At 31.1% G+C, this 18,824-nt stretch overlaps 1 protein-coding gene and 1 long non-coding RNA gene across 3 annotated transcripts in view; both read left to right on the top strand.

Moving 5' to 3' along the window:
• The window catches only part of LOC115882155 (lachesin-like), a 450,816-nt gene that overhangs the window by 54,300 nt on the left and 377,692 nt on the right, over nt 1-18,824 (top strand). The window lies entirely within an intron of this gene.
• Nucleotides 15,499-18,824, top strand: part of LOC115882157 — a 260,637-nt gene continuing 257,311 nt past the window's right edge. The window contains exon 1 of the long non-coding RNA XR_004050157.1: nt 15,499-15,592. This is a non-coding gene — a long non-coding RNA (uncharacterized LOC115882157). The remainder of the gene's footprint in view (nt 15,593-18,824) is intronic.

Here is an 18,824-nt window from a genome sequence, read left to right on the forward strand (position 1 = left end):
TTTTTTTATACCGGGTGCGTCTCAAAAGTGGCTCACCTCTATAACTTTTTTATTTTTTTCAGGTAAAAAACGAGATTTGGTGTGTTAGTATATGACGTAAATTAGGATTGATTGACGTATTCAATTGTTTTTGGACACTTCATATCTCACCGGAAATGACAACAACTTTTGATTTTTAAATGGCACCCTCGGTATTTTTTTACTTAATTCGATAGAAAATGACGCTCTGAATAGAATAACATTTCTATATAGAATAGAATAACATATCTATATAGATATAGACTGGCATATCATATGTCAACTTTTAACATTTTCTCATATGGTTTATTTGAAATTGTAACATGCGGTTCATAACGACAATTTGACTCGAAATACCAAGTGTGTGGCAAAAAAATGCTTTTTAAAAATATGCTAATGAGCCACCCTCGTTCCATTTGAAAAAATTGAGATATGAAATACGATTTGGGCATCTTTTAACCCGCCAGGACAACACACGAAAAATATTAGACGATCAAATACATTTTTCCAAAGCTGCTTGATTAAAAATTAGTGTTTTTAACACAGCTATGGCACTCTAGATTGTAATTTAAAATACTATTTTTTTTAAAGCGAAAATGTCTGAAGTTGACATATGATATGACATTGATCATTCTATTCAGAGTGACATTTTCTATCGAATAAAGTAAAAAAATACTGGGGGGATGCTACTTAAAAATCAAAAGTTGTTGTCGTTTCCGATAAAACAGGAAGTGACCAAAAACAATTGAATGCGTCAGTCAATTCTAATTTATGTCAAATAGTTTGTATTTTTATCTAAAAAAATTAAAAAGTTTTGAGACGTGTTTTGCACCAGCCACTTTTGAGACGCACCCTTTTATAGCTCAATTTTTCGAATTTGATTTTGATAAAATCATTTTTATCTATCACGATATTTTCAGTGTAATATTCTTGCCACGCTTTCAATAACACAAACTGAAGCTGGTTTTTAGAATCGCGTTTAATTGAATTGTTTAGATTATTTGTGTAGTTTTCACTAATTAAATTTGAAATTTACTGATATGTTGCGATTTTCAAATTTAGAATTGTTATTTTCAAGCGTTTGTTTTTGTATAGGTACTCATAAAATACAAACAATATATTGTTAATTTATTTGTAATGAAGTAGTTTGAAAAATATAACTGAATGTTTTTGTGCTTCGATGTATTTGATCGTTTTCTGAGTGAAGTTGTGTTCGATTTTTTCTTGGCTGTCGTATTTATCTTCTCCTATATAAAAGTTGCCACGAGAGCGGGCTATTTATGTTGGCACTGTATATTACAGATATTTTACAAGAAGTAAGATAAATTATCCGAAACTAAAACTTCCATTTAATATTTTTGAAATCCGTAAGCATTAAAACTCGTGAACCGATAAATTTTCCAGCTCAAACAAAATCAATTTTCTAAAGTGTGCACATTCTTTGTTTTTAGCGCTATAAATTAGTACCCCGGCTAATGACCAATTTTTGTTAATTTACATTTTAAATTAGTCGAACATCTTCAAATGAATTTCAATAATTCTCATGTTCCTTTTAGGAACATAAGGTTATATACCATCTTCTAAAATATAAATATATATTTTACTAACAAGCAGAGGTAGGCAAAAACTGAACTAGTCGTCCATTTGAGCGAATATTACAAATGAATCGTGAGAAAAAAGATAATATTTATGTAAAAGTGGGCAACGGTGTGCCGGTCAAGCTTAATCACGACTGACAGTTTATTTGGTAGTATAGTAGCGCATCAACACAGGCTCGAACAAAAGCCCACAAGACACAAACATCATGGATATAAAATGGAAGCGATATGAAAGTTATTAAATATAAACATATTTATTTATAATTTATAGTGTGAGACGGAAAATATTTTTGTAGTTTATTCAAATAAACGAATCGTAAGAGCCGATTCATTATGAGAAATTGAATCGCGTGATTCGAGTCACTACGAAGAATTTTAATGCCTTCACTACTAACAAGTGATCATAATTTTAAGCACACAAATTCGAATAAAATCACATTAATTAGAGACAACAGATATTGCCATTTTTTCGATAGCTTGTGGTTTTCATTATTTAATTTTTAATCTACAGGATCTATTGGAAGAGCATCTAGTATGCTCTGTAAGTATTTTTTGCTTGTTTAGCAATATTCTAACAAGTTTCCTGATTGATGTTGTCAATTAACATAATTAAAACGCCTACATGTTTATATACTGTATCGATTTTTTGAATTTCTGCTTTTTCTGACGCTAAACCAAGATAGAACTATACAAAACTTTTATGGACCGATGCAATATATAAGAATATTATACACTCTAGATGACTCAGATGTCTTGTCTTGCATCAAAACCGGGTCCTATAGGGCAGCTCCATATAGAAGGTGAATCTAAAATAAGTGTAAATATTTTCAGGGCTCGATAATATATACATAATATTTTCTTTTTACTGTTTTTCAAATAAATCCAATATAATCCAGTTATTTAACTTTGAAAATTAAAAAGAAATTACTTTTTGCTTAAATTCTGAGAACCACTTGACCTTTTCTGATTTTTTTTTCTTGTAAATTTAATCCATTACCTATGTTTTTTAAGTAAAAAATCTCCAAAAAAAATTTCACAAAATTAAATATTTCATTTGTTTTTCCGAAAAAATCTCATAGACGTAGTTTGGATGCAAGACAAAATATTAGTCAGTATTACTAAACTTAACTAATAATAATTATTATAATTTAGTATTACATAGATTATAATCAGTATTACAAAAACATTAACTATGAAATGTTTGGCTCCATCACAAACAAATATGTTATTTACAGTATTTTTAAAGATATTTCGAGCGATATTTACAGGCTTGAAAAAAACCAGGCCAAACCAAAACAATGCATGTTCGGCATTTTGTTTTATACAAAGCCTCTTGATAATACAGCCTGCCTATCTAGATGTAGCGAAGTCGACTGGCTGTGTAATGAATAGGCTGTGGTTATATATTCCCAAGGAAAAAATAGTTCTATCCGAAGTATTTTTAAGGTTACTGGTGATTCTAAATACGTCTTCATTTTTATTTTCTCATTCTCTCATTTTTGTTATTTTTACATACAAAATATGTCCCATATAAAATTTGTAGACTATATCTATTCCTGAAATGGTCCTGCAGGTGGGTCTTAAGTAAAAACGAATGTGTAATAAATTGTTATCAGTTTTCAGTATTTCCTAAAGAGTCAGTAAATTGTAAATCATTAAAGCGAAAATCTTCTTGTGTGACAAATATGAGTACTCGTATTGTAAATCAGACTATAAATATCATATCTGGATGAGAAATTCTTTCATATTATATAAAAAGAATATATTTCTGAATTTTTTATTTTACTCTATCGTGAAAATATAGAAATTAACTTTTCAAAAGTTTTTTTTGTTGAAAGAAATATATCTCTCAGTACAATATTACAAAAGATTATTTTCAGGGGAAGAAAGACAGATTGGTTTTTGTATAACGCAAGAAATTTTTTTATTTTCAATTAGGCAAATCTGTATCCAAGTAAAAAACCAGTAAATATTGTAAATCCAGTTGTTTTTTAGTAATGTATTTTGTATTAATTTCCCGTGGGACTTTCTGCCAACAATAACCAAAATAATTTTCATATAAATACTAATGGTTTTAATTTGGTTTTGTTTTCTGCGTATTTTTTCCTATAAACACAAATTTATATATATCTATTGTTTCTCACATAACAAATATATAAAATATTTTGTTAAGTGAAATTGAAATTACACAAAAATATTAACAATAATTAAATTACTGTTATTTTAAAGTTATAGATACAAAATATACTAAGCTCTATGGCTATAAATCAAAGTAGAAAAATGTCAATGTCAATGTTGAATATTATTTGATATTTTCTTCATGTATGTGGGTGATATTATTATAAATTATTTAAACAAGAGCATTGATTGTTAACAAATTGCAAGTACGTAACGTAATGTATTGTACAGTTTGAACAATGTATAGCACTTCAAGACGTACCTACGTACCTACTTAAAAATTGTTAGAAACCGAAAAACTTTCATATTGACGTCCTTTATATATTTTATAATATAATTGTTATAAACTAACTAAAAATTAACATTAACTATATTAAACTAAAGGTAATTAACACATAAATATGTACCAACACAAATACCTCATCTTTTACCACTTTATTACAAGATAAATTATAAAAAATTTCAAAAATCGCCTTATTTTTAAATGCCATTCTGACATTTTATTGTTATAAATAGTAATAATATAAACAAATTAAACAAAAATATTAACTATTATTAACCTAAAATAGTCTATAAATATGTATGCAAAATACTATGAGTATCAGAAGTATCTAACTCCTTAAAAAAAAGATATTTAGGAAGTTCCCATATAAGTCTATTGCATCCCCATACCAGATATCACAGTAATATTTCAGTGTATGTAATTGCCTTATTTGGTCAAAAAACTTGTCAAGTCAAAACTTAGTAATTATAGAAATCAGTAATTATAGAAATATTAAAAAAGATAGGACCGTTTCCAGACACACAAATCTATTTCCAGAGAAATATCTTTTCCCGAATTTTAAACTATACCATTTACAAATCAGTTTTACTCAATATAAAGAGATTACAACCTTCTTAAGCCCAACAACTGGCAGAAAATGGAAGAAAAAAAAACAATGAAGAATACTGGCCGAGTAAATGACGTTTGCGACGAAAAAAATCCTCATATTAGTTTCAACTATAATTTGTAATGTGTACTATACAATTTAAGGATATATATTTACCTTAACTAAACCAAGTTAAGGTGTTGTAACATTTGTATTTGATTTAACATTTTATTTAAAATGTATATATGTTATATAAAATGACAAGTTAGAATTTAATAATTATACTGAAGTCGTTCTGTTAAAGGGAGCTTAGAGACACCGGTGCCTGTATTTAATGCTCTAAAAACTCTCAGCTTTATTCAGCTATTCACAACAACAAATAGCGAATTAGAACCGTTCCGAATTCCTAGATATATATTTGAGATGTTTTAATAACGGAGCTTTATTTGAGACAATGTAGAGTGGCGAGGCCTATACGGCTTTCCTCATGTATATTTGATGCGTCTAGGGTGTGGGACTGGAATGACAGTCCCGGAATGGAACATGCCAAGAAAATCCTAGCAGGGCCATCCAAACATAGAACAGGAGAACTCCTAAAGGCCGGTAGGAATGGAACGCGTGTGCTCACTGCAGTGTACACGGGCCACTACCGGCTGAGATCTCACCTACAGAGGACGGGACTGGTGGAAGACGCCGAATGCCGACTCTGTATGAAAGATGACGAAACAATGAAGCACGTTATGTGTACCTGCCCCGCTGGGAGCAGGACCAGGTTTGAGATGTTTGGCAAACCCATGCTAGACCTATCAGACCTGGGAGACATATCGCCCTCAGACATAACGGCCTATATTAGGAGGCTGGGTCATGAGGGTGAACTTTGACGCTCTTGTAAATTAGAGCGTGTAGAAACTGAGCCACAATAGGCCCTCGCGGCCTCAGTCTTTTCTATAAATCCTATAGTCAATACAATACAATATAGGATAACTCAAAGGATACTTGGAGTATTTGTTTATGTGTCGAGTTAATATTTCTATAAATGTCTGTTTATGTCTGCTGTATCAGACAAATGTAGTACTATTGAAATACTATTATCTACATTAACACAAAGTTCCTAAGTCAACAAAAATATATTAAGACTAAAAGGGGTTTTATACGCTGCTTGACTGTATAACTAACTGTATTCGAATTATCATTTCCTGGTCTCTGAACTGTTACATATAAAAATATATCCAGTGTTTATATAAATGTTTTGTTTGCATACTTTACCTCAATCAAAATGTCATTAAGGTTATCAAGCACTAAAAGCTTTAAAATTACTGCTTTGAATTCCGTGATTAAACTTCTCTATATTTTTATACGTATTATTTTTTTTATATAAATCAATATTAATTTAAAAATGCATATCTGGATAAAACAAATTCACTTTAATGTATGTAAATTTACGAGGTTGTAATAAAGATTGTATTTGTTGAACTTTATCGAAAAGAGTAGGAACTATTTTTATGCACTGTTGGACGACGCTATGACATTTTTAAATAAGAAGAGCGAAGGAGGTTTAAGAAGCAATATATTGAATGGTTTGTAGAGATATTGTAGGAAAGCTAGTGCAATATGTGGTTGGGATGATTTTTTTCGGAAATAACCATTTATATGATCGTCATCATCGAGTATGTTCATAAAACGGTTCAGTAACACTGTTTTAGTAACTTCTTCTATATAAATTGCATTGTAAAAAAGACAGAGAGAATTATTTTCTTTAGAGATATCTGTTATTCATACTCTTGTTATAGGAATTAAAAGATCTTATTCTTTAGAAGTATTTTTTTGTGTTTAAATGATGTCCAAAAAGTTTTTACTTTGAAGTTGCTGTTATTCGCTGCAGTCTTTGAATTAGAAAATATAGGCCACCGTCATATGTTTACATTACTAGTTCTAGGGGAAGTTTTAACCATTTAGCTGAAAGACAAGGGTTCAAAAAAATAAGTTGTTCACAAAATCAAGATATTTAAGCTTTTAAAGGCGTACATATTCTGTGAATCTACACATATTTCCTATAAATGTTGACATTTTTATGATTTAGGACTATGTCCACAATTTTTGAATATGTTGGAAATGAAGTCGATGTGAATATGTAGGGCAAGATGAATGTGGTCGAGATGAAGTTGATAATTATTTTTTTTAAACTATCAGTCTTTTTATTTTAAATTTTGAATTATTTTAATTATTTTTTGATATGTACTTGGTTCTGCGTTTCATGAACGATTGACAAATTTTAGAATTACTTAACGTTGATGTAAATGTCTTTTTGTAAATGTCTACTTAATTAAACTCGTTATTTAAAATATTACATAAAGCTTTATTAAAGCCTCTTTTATTACATTAAATGTAATATTTTGTTATTATCCCTAAAATGTCCTAAATATTATAAGTTCTCTTTTTCAAGAGGCCTAATGACTTGTAAAAGGCCTTCTAAATACTTGTTCCGTGAACCTAGGCCGTAAATTTAAAATAATTACGTACCACATGGAACTTTGGGTCGTTCGGGAATTGTTAATTTTTTCGGAAAACTCAATTAAACACAAAATGGAGTAAAAATCAACAGAGCTCGAAAAAGGTAATCACCGATACTTTTATTTGACATCGAATAGTCCCGCCCTCCCCCGTAAAATACAGTTGCCGGTGTCATAAAACCAACAGGAAAAATTAAAATTTAAACGCGGCTTGTTTCAAAATGTAACCAAGCAGTCTTAATCCGTTACTGCGTTGAGCTCGAGCAAAGCAAATAAAATAAAATTGATTATAAGCTCACGCATACCTTGGCAATAATTCACGGGTTTTGGTATTTCAACTCCTTAATTGCTTAAGCATAATTAATTATCATTTCTCCACCTTCCAATTAAATAGCAGCTCCCTAAAAGAGCACGAGCTTTTATAGGAACAGATGAATTATATTTATTTTACGCTTTAACACATCGTTGCCTTTTTATCTACCTACAAAGACTATTTCATTCCTTTAAGTACTCCTGTAATTTTAAATGCCAGATGACAAGGGGATTGGCAGCTTGTTAAACATGAGTGATATTTTCGACATTTCTCCAAGATATTGTCATGAGAATTTTCTCCAAGATATTTTCAAGACAACTCTTAAGAGTCCGGTGGTTCCATCATGTCTCAAACGTATCGATCCTTGAAAAAGCTAACTGCGAAAGTATTGAAGTCATGGTCACAAAATCCCGCTTAAGATGGGCTGGTCACGTATGCAGAATGCAAGAAAACCGCATACCAAAATCTCTGCTTTACGGTGAGCTTGTAGACGGTAAGAGGAGGCCGGGTGGACAACTGAAAAGATACAAGGACATTTTCCACGAAAATTTAAAGGGAATTAACATGCAGAATGAGTGGGAAAAGGCAGCTCACAATAGAACTCAATGGAGAAGGGTTGTAAACTCAGTTAACAGCGGCAACCAAAAAGTAAAGAGGCAACAAAGCAATGAGATTTTTGAATGTCCGGAGTGCGGTAGGCAGATAACATCACGTATCGGGCTTTTCAGTCACAGAAAAGCTCATGAAAGAAAACGCTTTGCGTGACCATCTTCTTTATGTGTGTCGAATACTCGTCAGCGAGTAACGGCTGTATGTATGTATGTATGTCATGAGAATTGATGATTAAACTGCTCTTATTTACTAAATAAAAGATGTAGAATAAGAATATATTTATAGACTATTATGGTTTTACAAGTACAGTATTAGTTGTAGAGGAAGTTTTAACTATCATCTAAAATAGCTCAAAAAATTAATTTTATCCCAACACCAAGGTACCTAAACCTTCAAATGCTATATTCCAAATTTACATCCAATATCTTGGAAATGTTGAAATTTGCATAAGTTTATGCCTAATGAATAGCCAAAAAAATGGGTATTTCTTTGTCATGAAAATGGGCATAATATAATACAGTCAAGATAATTAAAACTGCTGTTATTTACCAATTAAAAGGTGTAGAATAAAAAATATAGGCCATTGTAGTCTTACGAGAACAGTAATGCATATAGGGGACATTTTAAACTTCATCAAAAATAGGCTAAAAAACAAGGGTTTAAAATATTAATTTTCTTAAAAAATCAAGATAAATAAGCCCCAAATGGTGTATTCTGAATCTACATAAATTTTTTTATAAATTCTGAAATGTTCATTATTTTATGACTATGTTTACTGTGTTTCTAAGACCTTTGAATATGTGTAAAAAGTAGCCAGAAATTGGACATCTTTTTCACTTTTTTCCAATACGTATATTTCCATAGTCATGAAAATTGGCGATTTTCGTCATGTCACCGGTTTTGTTAAAACTACTGATATTTAACTATTATTTGCTACTAACTCTTACTTATTTACTAATAAGTAAAAAAGCGTGGAATAAGAAAGTATAGGCCATTGCAGTCTTACTGGAACAGCTCAAAAACAAGGGCCCAAAAAATAACTTTCTGCCAAAACCAGGAGATTTAACCCTTTAAAGGTGTATATATATAATCTGAATCTGCATAAGATTTCCTACAAACACCGACATTCGCACATATTCTCACATTGCCAAAATTAATCAATAGCTGATTAAGTTGATTCTGCCGGAGTTTCTTGACATGACTGATTTTAACATGTAGTTCTGTTTTGATATAATTGAGAAGAAATATGAAATACAGCTTAGACATTGTGAAAGACCTCTATCTATAGATGGTAGAGTGTAATTAAATTAATGTTAACAAAAATATAATTATTTCAGTTCATGACGTTGTTACAAATTTTAATTAAATAAAATCTGTATTCTATCTGGAGGTTTGTTGATATCGCTGCTCCAAATAATTTATCCATACTGAGTCCAACTAGCTTTGTCTAATAATTTGCTTACGACCGTATGGTACACCTGGTATTTTTAACATCACGTCTCATTGTTACAACTAAAGTCTATTCTACGCTGCCTCGGGATATACAGAATGCGGTGATTTCAAAACAAATAACGTTACCAAAATTGGAAAAGTTTCTACAACACCTATATTTGGTATAATACCTTAATTAAGCTTATTGAATACCTAATTGGAAATGTTTAAAACAATAGGACAATACCCCCGTAGCTGAAAGAAAAAGACATTTATATTAGAAATTAAATGTATTTTATATTTGTAATAGAACTTGTTCTTTGGAAACTTATTTGTTATGTTGTTTGGAACAATTGTTTGGAAACTTTCAAAGTAAAATAACTCCGTTATTTTGGACTTATTTGAAAAACGATAAAGAGAAAATATGTTTCTTTTATCGAGATCTACCACCCCTTAAAATCCTTGCACTTACTTCTGGGACACCCTGTATATGTACAGATTGTTAACTGGACAGTTACTTATAGGGGAACAGAATGGCAACACTGCCTATTGAGAACGCATGCACTTATTAAGGTGCGTATTCATTATCCGAACGAACGAACGAATGTTCGCTAGTGGTATGGACGGGGACCGTACGATAGGACCGTACGAGAAGACCGGAGGCATTTGTTGGCGAACGCCTTTGATGTACCGACTCGAAACGGATGGTCGAGTGAACGAACGAACGAACGGCCGCATGCGTTCGGTCCCCGTCTAAATATACCGCACTTTCATTCGTTCGTTCGTTCGGATAATGAATACGCACCTTTATAGGGTCTTCTGTCGACTCGTCCGGTCGCGTCCCCAGCGCAGCGGGCCGAGGTTGCCATATTTCAACCGTAAAGGTCTTGCCGCGAGTAATAAACAAATTAACAACCGGTATATAAATAAGAATAGTGTGCTATATGCAGAATTTTATGCTGAATCCAAAAAAATAGTGTACCAAACTTAGGTGCGAAAAACAAAGCGAACGTTCCTATGAACTTGTGCTCTATGAGGCCGATGTTAATAAAATAAAATATAATATATTTATTTATTTATTGTCTTACATTTTCCTCTGTTCCAGAATTATTTATTAGAGTTCTATATGTATAAAAAAACTGATCTTTATTCTTAAAACGAATGTGCTATTCGCTACGCGAGAGCAAGAAAATGAAAATAATTTGCTTTTAGACAAAGTTGCGAATCAATAGTGGCCCAATCTAAATAAAGTCCTTAATTAAAGTGACTTACAAATAATTTATGTCTTTTCATTATGGGTTTCTCCATTACCATTTAAATCGAAAAAGTTTCCTATAGCTTTTTTTAATAAATAAAAATAAATAAAGATTGCCATCCTTAATATATAAATAATTAGAATTATATTACCAAAAGAATATTGAATTAAAACGGGAGAAATATTCTGCTTCTAGAGGTTAATAATACATGAATGATACCCGGGAACAACAATCAATATTTTCTTAAGTCATTTTTAATCTGAATGAATTTTAATCTGGTAAACACTCAACCGTATTCCAGACAGAAATCTTCGCCATTCTACAATGTGCGAGAGAAAACAATAGAAGAGCTTATTCAGGTAAACTCATCAATTATGCTCAGATAGTCAGGCGGCACTTGGGGTGCTTATGAGCGCAAACGTATCGTCGAGACTCGTCTGGGAATGCCTAGGTGAACTAGGAGCTCTGGCTCGAAGGAAGAGAATTAAATTATTCTGGGTGCCGGGCCACAGCGGCATCCAAGGCAATGAAAAAGCCGAAGAGCTAGCTAGGCAAGGATCATCGGCATCCTATCTTGGTCCAGAACCAGTACTGGGAATACCCAAATGTATGGCCCGTAGTGCACTAAAACTCTGGATCAGGGAAAAGCAGAATGTCCACTGGAGAAACAGACAGGGGCACAGGCCCATCAAGGCTTTTATCCAAGGACTTAGCTGTAAAACCGCAAAAGAACTGCTAATGCTTAGCAGGAATAAAGTGCGGATTACAACAGGCCTCTTGACAGGACACATGGCTGTCAAGTGTTACCTGAACAAGCTCAACCTGTCTCAAGTAGGTCTTTGCTGCAGACTCTGCGATAAAGATCCTGAAACAGCGGAGCACATAATATGTCACTGCGAGGCTCTGGCTCGCAAGCGACACTTTTTATTTAGGAAAGCTAGGCTAGAACCGGAAGAACTATGCTCCCATCCTATCAAGGACCTGCATAAGTGCAGGGCACAGGGATAGGAGAATGGGTGCAGACATAGAAAGGGGATAAACACAACATGCCTCACAGGTCGCAGTGTTTCCGACAGAGGACAGCCCGGCCCCTTGTTGTGAAAAAAAAAACTTTACTTATATTTTGAAAATAATTGTTACTGCATCGTACACCAAGTGGTATTTTCAATTTTTTAACATTTATTATCAATATTTTCTAATTGTGTCGTATTGAAGATTTATATATTGGCTTGTTATTTGGCTCTATATTTGAAAATATGCCACTAATTCGTAATATCTATAGAGAAGCTACAGTGTTCTCATAAACTACTATTTAAATCAACGAAAGTAGATTTCTTTTAATATAACAGGAATAAAAGTAGCATTAAAACTAATAAGTTAACTAATATATAATAAGTTCTCGTATCTCAGTGCTTTTAGAAGAAATAAAAGACAACATAGAGAGAGTTTTATTGTGAGCTATAACAAATCTGTAAAACGGAATATATGGGTTCTGTAACCTTAACACTAAATGGAAGTTATCTTACTACTAATACGTAAAACTTTATACAGCTTTCATAAAACTAAGGATGAAGTAAGATACGGTATCTTGGACGAAATTCGCAAAGCTACGGTTAAAATTTTATATGAAATCGAAAACAAAAAGCTCGGTAATTTTAGATTCGTTTATTTTTTATGTAACTTCGACAAATCAATATATTACTGCCATCAGTACATTCCTCACGTAGAGGCATAGCTATATTATTCTTATGTGCCACCATAATATTTTATTATTTTCGGATTATATAGGGTTTCTTCTCTTTGTTTTTTAGCGATGGGGCCTTTTACCGGTCACATTTCTTTAGGTATACTCCTGGGACTTTTTTTCAACAGCTGTCTTATACCTCCAAGATTACTTGTATAAAAAGTCGATTTTGAATGCTGTATTTCCTTTTATTTATAAAATCTGGAAAGGGTCTTATTTTAATAATTCCGAATTTTTGGGATTTTTTAAAAATATATATGTCGTAGTCTCATAGTGTATTTCGTGTTTTCATGAAGATCCTAGCCACTTAATGAACAAAACTAACTTAATAACATAACTAAACTCCTAACCTTCATGAAGTGACATAAGATCTGCATGAAAAGACGGAATACACTATAAGACTACGATATAATATACCGTGCTGGCAACTGTTACTTTTGGGTCGGCTTTAACATGTGTGGAAGTAAATCGCATAGGGATCTTATTAAGTCGGAGTGAGATAAATGCGACCGACCGACGCGACGCGCGACGGTGTGCTGTTGCGGCGTTGCCATACGCCTTTCCCTATCAAGTAAAGTAAAATCACGATCGCAAACCGCTTGTTTTTAAAAGACTTTTTTTCAAGTGATAACTAGATAAAATCATTAAACATGTTTCTGAGCATCTGAAATGGAATTATAAGGATATCGTTAAGGTGTCATTTTTTTATAACGAGCAAACGTCAGTAATCGCGATAATTTAAAAACTCAACTTTTTAACACATAACGGGCCATAACTCAAGAACCAATTTAGATATTGAAACTTTTTTTATTTTCAAGATCGGATATTTTACAATATGTTTACATAAGAAAACTTCGATAAGGTCTTTTCCATTCAAAAATTATTGTAAACAATCCATCCATTTATTTTTAGACCATAGCAATTTTCAGCAATCGTGTCATTTTTTTATTGATAAAGATTTTCACATACTGTCTACAAAGAAAATACAGCAGAAATGTTAACAAAGTTCTTGAAAAAACTACAATCTATTATTTCTAATAGATTTCGGGATATCGATTTTTGAGTTCTAATAGCGCGACCACTATCGAACACCCACTCAATTCCACTTATTTTTACCAAAAATGCAAGTGGACTTAAAAAAATTCAAGCTATAGGGAAAATTACAACGACTGGTTAATAAATAAACAAATAATTAAGTATCACGAGACGTAAATCGTGAAGTTGAACGCATGACGTACACCCTTCACTAGAACTTTAAGTACTGACAGAGGTATTGATTGGGTCGACCGATCAACTGCGACAAATCTGCTATATCCCCTTCCACGTCTCTTAGCGATGTGCACAGTTTCTCGGTTTATTTCATACTTTTGGTAACGTGTTTACTGTCTTCTCTTTTTTTTTGTTCAGTACATTATAATAAACGCATTGTACTCTTCTTACATACGGAAATCTCGACCCAAGACTAACCTTTGCCAGTTCTTAGTATATTCTCAAATGAAAGAAATAATAATTTAATTTCTAATGTTCATTATGTACTATTGTAGGCGCTGGTTTTCGGCGCTGGTAATAAGCGCTTATAACCAACTTTCTTTGTATCCATACCCTTACATATGAGATCTAATAATTTTTGTAATGGAAGAATTGTCTTGCGAGACTTGACATTTTTGTCCACTCTATGTTTTTGATCGTATTATTCTATTTCCCGGAACAAAATGGGATTACTCTAGTTACATTCTAGAATTTCATTTCTACGCCTATCATGACATTCTATTAATTTGAACAAACTGTATCTTTTGCCCTCAACAAAATCATTTTCTCTATAAAAAAAAACAGCAATAGATATATTACTTTCATTGTATATGTTTGAATTGTGGCTTTGCAAAACTAAAATTGCTTGAAGTTTTTTCTGTTTTGACTGTGAGCCAAGAAACTTTTTTCGAATGCAACCTTCAAGTGGCTTGTGTACGGATATTTATTTGTAAAAAGCTAGATTAAAGTTTCAAAATTTCTACATAAATTCATATTGCTTTAAGTGAATTTCTTGAAGCACAGGTTAGCCGGTCAAGATGTTTATTGTCTGGTATGCATTTTTATCTAAATTGCATGTCTACTACAATTTTTAGAACTAATTATAATCTCTTTTAGATTAAAAAAATGTAAAACGTAAAAAATCATTAAATTCTGCTCTAAAATTGAGCTCTCTCCATTATACCCATTTAAGTAACCCTTTCGTGGAGACCTTCCATTGCTTATGACACCGATCCTTTAATTAATAACATGTTTCAGAATATAAAACAATACTAGAAACGAAAATCTATTCCTCGGCCCCTTTCATGGATTCATTCGAATAAGGGTATTCAGTTTGCCGTTCTAATGAAATGGAATGATCAATTAATTTAGCACTCAGTAAGTCTAATCCAAAAGTATAATTAACTGCATAATAAATCATATCTGACGAATAATCATGCTCTCGAAAATTTAATTTATCAGATATAATTGTTAGGAGAGTTATTAATTACGTTGTGATAAGGACAAATATGGTCATTCTTTTTTAATAGGCTAAACCATAAAAGCAAGATTTTGTAGTATTATCGTTAATATTTAGGATATCAAATACGGCGAATATAAGTATATAAAATATAATAACAAGTGCTGTATTGGCGAACCATATCTAGACTCCGATAGATATTTTATTAATAAACACTGAATTATTTCTCCGTTACAATTTATAATATGCTTAAACATATATTTCTTTAATAGAAAATATTCAATTATAATATAGAAGATAAAAACAGCCCTTTAACATTATTGTCCTTTACATAGAAGTAAAAAGAAATTGTTATTGTCCAGGCCTTCAACTTAACTAGGCCTTGACGCGGTAACCTAGCAACGAGTAAATAAATGTAGCAAAAAATTGAGAATTTGTTTTGAGCTTTTTACAATAATGACAAATATATTTCCAGATAGTGTTTTGCTTCTATTGTGTATTAAGTTTTGAGTAGTAGCAGAAGTAGCGCGTGCAGTTTGAATAGTGCAAATGTGTGATATAATTGAGATAGCAAGGTAGGATAATTATTTATTTTTATATTGAATAGTTTATAGAAGTTTAAATGGTTTGTTTTTTACTAATGCTGAACTTGAATAGTTAGCTCAACATAATATGTTACGGTTAAAGTCTGAAATGGAGTTAATATCAGTTAATATCGACCTAACACGTTAATTTTTGGGTTAGGTTTTGTTTTTGGTCTTTTTGTTTTATGATATTCTCCAGATTAACCGATTAATATTGAGATTAACTTTATTTCGGACCTTACCCGTAACATATATCAGACCAAAACATTAACAATATTGAAGGCCCTCGTCTCTTATTAGTGTTTGTAGATTATATTTTATTTCCTAGATCATGTCATGGACCATTTTTTATATATTTAACTACATCTTAGCCATTTAATAACCAATAACGTAATAATGAAAAAAATCCGTCTGAATGAAAAAAAAAACTTTTAATAAATAAATAATATAATAAAACAAATGCTACGGTATTGGACAAATACGAAACGATATTTATGAATAAAATATATCTGAAAAGTAATTTATTTTACATTTATTTAATAGAATAAATATAGACCTTACATAATATGAGTACCTACCCACCATTTTAATTTTCTTTCTATTGTGCATAATGGCGTGGCTTGTTTTGAATAACAAATTTCATTTGTTAATGTTTATAGAAGAAAAGCGAAAAAGTCTGAAAAATAAATTCGAAAATAGTTATTGCTTCATTTATAGTGCATACTAACAATAAATGATTGAGGGAAAATCATTGTGAAATTTCAATACACTAAAGTAATGGAATTCTTTTCAATTACTTTACTCTAGGTATTTAATTTAAATATTTTTGGATTCAGTTATTATGCAGTTTATTTTTGGAAGAGTTTTTAGTTTTTCTTTTAATTAATTAAATATATTTATCAACTAACATGCGTTTAACAGTATTATTAGGTACGTTAGTAAAAATTCATAATATTGTATAGAAATGTTCCAGATTTCTTTTTGTTTTAACAGAGCTTATATGATTTTTTTTTGTTTTAATCAGTAACGTCATGTAACTAGAAACACGTAGAATGCAGTAATTTTTAAAAATCTGTGTGTATTTTCTTCAAAGTACATTATAAGAAGAAACACGTAAAAGATAAGTGTTCAAAATATTTAGAGAGGGTATTAGCCTTAATTTACTCTTGGAAAATTTAGTTCCTTCAAGATTTTTACGACCAATTTAAATTACAGTGGCTTCTTGGAAGTCAAACGGTTTAGTTACATAAATTGTCATGAACAAATTAAACATTTACCTACAGGAACACAGAGAATTTAATTTTAGAATATTCTAGAGTTCTAAACTTCTCTATTTTATTTTATCTGTATATAATTTGCAGCTATATTGTCTATTTCTAAATATTTTCGTGAGAGATATAGCCAGGTTTAGCACATTTTCTTTTTACTATACAGGGTGTCCCAGAAATAAGTGCAAGTACTTTAAGGGGTGGTATATCTCGATAAAAGAAACATATTTTCTCTTTATGGTTTTTCAAATAAGTCCAAAATAACGTATTTTACTTTGAAAATTTGCAAAAAAATATTTTTTTGCTCAAATTTTGAGAACCACTGGATCTTTTTTGGATTTTCTTTCTTGTAAATTTAATCTACTACCTATGTTGCCATATTATCAAGAAATTATGTTTTTTAACTAAAAACTAAAAAAAAATCCAAAAAATTTTTCAAAAAATTCCGAATTTTCAAAAAAAATCGTGAAAAAAACCTCATAAGCGTGGTTCTGAGTTTGAGCTACCAGTTAAAATAATTGCACTTATTTCTGGGACACCTTGTACCTATTAATACTAAACTTTTACACAATATTTTTATTTTTAGAATATTTGTACACAATATGAGAAAAAGTTAACTAAGTATTTTAGACATTTTTAAGTTGTAATCTCTATTTCCGCAAATTTCTAATAAACTGTTAAAAATTGAAATATTTTTGGTATTCAGAGAAGCTTAAAAGTCACTTCAAAAAAGGGGTTTAATATGTAAAGTAGATGACATTTTCAAAATCAAAGGGATTTTAAATTCTCTAAATTGAGCCCTATTCTCTATAATATGTGTAATATATCAATAATTATAATTTTCTTTGCCGGATTCTAATTAATATTCAGAAATTTTAATTAGGGACTTTCTTGTACTGTTTTTAAAACTTCATCACATTTTTCTTATTTTTGTTGCTGAATTATTTTTTTTCTTTCCATAGAAAAAGATATATTTATTATTTTATAATTTTTTTTACTTTGATCAGTAGGTATCACTAGAACAAGATACAAAATATCGTAATATCAGTAAATTTTCTGATCAAGCTTGCTTTGAATTTTAATAAATTCTAATGCAGATATTTATAATTTCATTATTTCTGTAAGCAATCTTGGCCTTAACACTAATAGGCCACACTTTTTTTCAGTGTACATCTATGGAGCTTATAAGCCAATGAGAAAACAGTATTAATATACAATCTCTCCCATGTGTATACATAAGACTTGGGTTTAACGATGCCTAAAAAGAGCTTTTAAAAGTATAAAAGCATCTCTCTTTAAATGCCTTATCTGAAAACATATGTTAAGAGATTAGCATTAGAACCATCAGGGATTCACTTTAGTTTAATTCTGAAAGATTTCAAGTTCTACTGGATTTTTATGGTTAACTTAAATTACAGTGGCTTTTGAAAGTCAAACGGTTTAGGAACACACTGCTTCTAGAATCAACTAAAACGGGATAACTAGGAAGTGGACTCTTATGCATATTTTACAGAAAAAAATTGTTTGTTATCATTCAGTTATGCTGTATTTCATGGCGTAAAATTGTTTCTTTTAAGAGTTAAAAAAAAGAAACCTTTTTACTTTGATTTTTACTGGATGTAACAGTTTTTTTTTTTGGGAAATTGAATAACCACCGACTGGTACAATGAAGATTTTCACTGTTTATGTAGCTATAAGTCGGTTTAGAGAAAGGGTAAAATTGCTAATGCCGAACAGCATTGTTCGATGGCGCTGCTAGTTATAGTACTGTCTTATACGGTCTTTTGTGTCGATTCTATTTTAGTAATTCATATGTAAATCGTGAAGTTGTAATAAATACATGCGTGCGATAGAAATTACGAGTCCCGGATTTACCCACGAAAGTGTTTTATGACCTGACTTTCATGTCTCAACTACTTCCTAATTCAGCTGTGAAATGCGCTTTAGCATGGCTC

Source organism: Sitophilus oryzae, unplaced genomic scaffold, assembly GCF_002938485.1.
Source record: "Sitophilus oryzae breed Bouriz unplaced genomic scaffold, Soryzae_2.0 scaffold_177_pilon_pilon, whole genome shotgun sequence".
Classification (NCBI taxonomy): Eukaryota; Metazoa; Arthropoda; class Insecta; order Coleoptera; family Curculionidae; genus Sitophilus; species Sitophilus oryzae.